We start from the raw sequence: 2,500 nt of genomic DNA, 5'->3' as shown, positions 1-2,500 counted from the left end.
CTAAGTGTATATTATACGACTGCCCCCCAAAAAGACAGTGTCCCCCCTGCTATACTTAAGCAGTATGCACTTGCAATTATAAATGAGCATCTTGAAACTCTATCCATTGCATATGAATGCTACACTGACGGGTCCTTGCAGTCTGGGAGTAGAGCAGGATGTGCTTTTGTTGTATAAAAAAACAATATCTTGAAGCACCAGGATTGTAGGAGGGTTCATGACTGGGCTAGCACTACGCAAACTGAGTTGGCAGGAATACTCATGGCCACCGAATTTCTATTGAATCAAGGCTCGGGGGTAATATTCTGTGATTCACAGAGTGCTCCCCAGGCTCTGAACACTCTAGACAAAGGTGCAGTTAATATCGCAAATGACATCAGGATAAACGTGTATCGTGCAAAAGAACGAGGCCATGATATACGTTTTGTGTGGATTCCATCGCATGTTGGAATCCCCAGGCATGATCATGCTGATCGCCTGGCAAAGTCAGCATGTGATAAGCAAAGTGTGGATATAGATCTTGGGGTACCTATTTCCAGGATTTTATACAATATTAAAGCTTCCTTTAAAGAGGACTTGACTGAGTTAATTAATTCTCAACGCCCTGAAAGCTGTAGCATAAAGCACTATGACCGGTTTAGGCAAAATTCATGCACCTATGGTTTATATAAAACAAGAACAAGACAGTGTGATATTGTGACCGCAAGAATCAGGCTTGGATATAGATTGTATTGGCAGCTCAGTACAGTTTTGTAATGTCGAAGAAACTAAGTGTAAACTGTGTAATGAAGAATATAAGCGAACGCTTGTACATTATATCTCAGAGTGCCATGTGTTACAGCCTTTCAGGCCACCTAGCTTGAGGTATGGAGAACTATGTAACTATTTCATATCCTCTGATGTCTTAGAAGATATACTTATGTTGTATCCTAAATTTTGAATGTAGCATCACATGACTGCATATCAAATGTAGCAATGCCTTTCCACGCCCAAGCTGTACGCCGGCGTGGCAGATGAGTAGATAAACGACTGTGTAATTGTTCCTTTCTTTAATTGATATAGTATTTATCATAATAATGTTATAGCCTAAAATTGAAATGTAATACCATTATATGTTATAACCATGCATCAAATGTACCACAGCTTGCCCACGCCTGTGCAGTTAGCCAGGGTGGTAAATAAAGGACTAACTAATCACACTATCCTCATTTCTCTGAATCATCAATAAACTGAAACGCGGCGCACTTATTGTGGGTAGAAAATCATGCAGTGTGTTATCTGCTCTTCTAACAAACTCACATCAAACTAATTTATATACATATATTATTGTATTGACATAATCTATATCGCAAATTGTAAATGACAATTGTACTGACAGGCGCCCTGCTTCCATTTCTTCAGATGCAACAGCTTCTTGAAATCGCTATTTTAATAAACTTGATAAAAAAAAGCATCAGTCTTTCGGGATCCCTTGTTAGCCAAGTATATAGTATAGGAATGTACTGCACTCAATTACAGTTGGAGACATTTGGCAGTGCGTTGATGCCGCAACGCTGTTTCATCCAGAAAGTCCCAGAAAATAACTTACTGTTGTGGCGTTACATTTTCTTTGTTTTACCGCGACTTTTCTTTTAAATCCAAGAAATAACAACCTGAGGAGATGTGATCAAAGCGGAACACAAATATTTGCCGTGTTTTCCCTTACAACATGCAGTTGCCAAATTAACCTAGTATATCATCTAAGACAATGATACCCATACCTTTTCCCTTGCATTCCTTGGCACCACTCACTTCTTTCTATGGCATTTATTGATTATGGAAATGCCAAAACAAGTAATCTAGTAAACGAGCGTACACAAATCACAAATGAAAGAACGTAATAAAATATTCTGTTTCTAGTAATATCAAAGGGAAAATTTGTATCTCACGTGCAGTGAATGAGCTAGGCGCAAGGACATCAGTTTCCCAGCGTCATGTTTGAGATTATTCTTATATAAAATATTTTTTTTAGAGGCCAGTCGGAGCCTCTTTGCTAGTTATGCTGTAGACAAGAAATTACATCTTGCCTTTGTCCCAGATTGCATGGCAGACGTGATTTCTCTCTTTCTCTCTTTCTCTTTCTCTCTCTCTCTCTCTCTCTCTCTCTCTCTCTCTCTCTCTCTCTCTCTCTCTCTCTCTCTCTCTCTCTATATATATATATATATATATATATATATATATATCATATCATATATCATATCATATCATTTGTAACAAAACAATCTTGATCTTAAGCGGAGTGAATGTACGGTCTTCCTCCACCATTCCCGCCTCTCCATTGCTGACATCTAAAATCAGCTCTATGCAGTTCCCCAGGTGTACAAAACACCCTCGAAGGTCATCGCCTGGCATGCTCTTCCCGTCTGATTCAGTGAGGCTCGGAAACTGAATAGCTCTCTACGGAAATGCTACGCGTGTATAATTGTAACCTGGATAGAACGTAGACGACCTGATTAAATCT

The sequence above is a fragment of the Penaeus monodon genome, unplaced genomic scaffold, assembly GCF_015228065.2.
Source record: "Penaeus monodon isolate SGIC_2016 unplaced genomic scaffold, NSTDA_Pmon_1 PmonScaffold_3679, whole genome shotgun sequence".
Lineage (NCBI taxonomy): Eukaryota > Metazoa > Arthropoda > Malacostraca > Decapoda > Penaeidae > Penaeus > Penaeus monodon.
The sequence above is the reverse complement of the archived record's forward strand: the minus strand, read 5'-3'. Positions refer to the sequence as shown.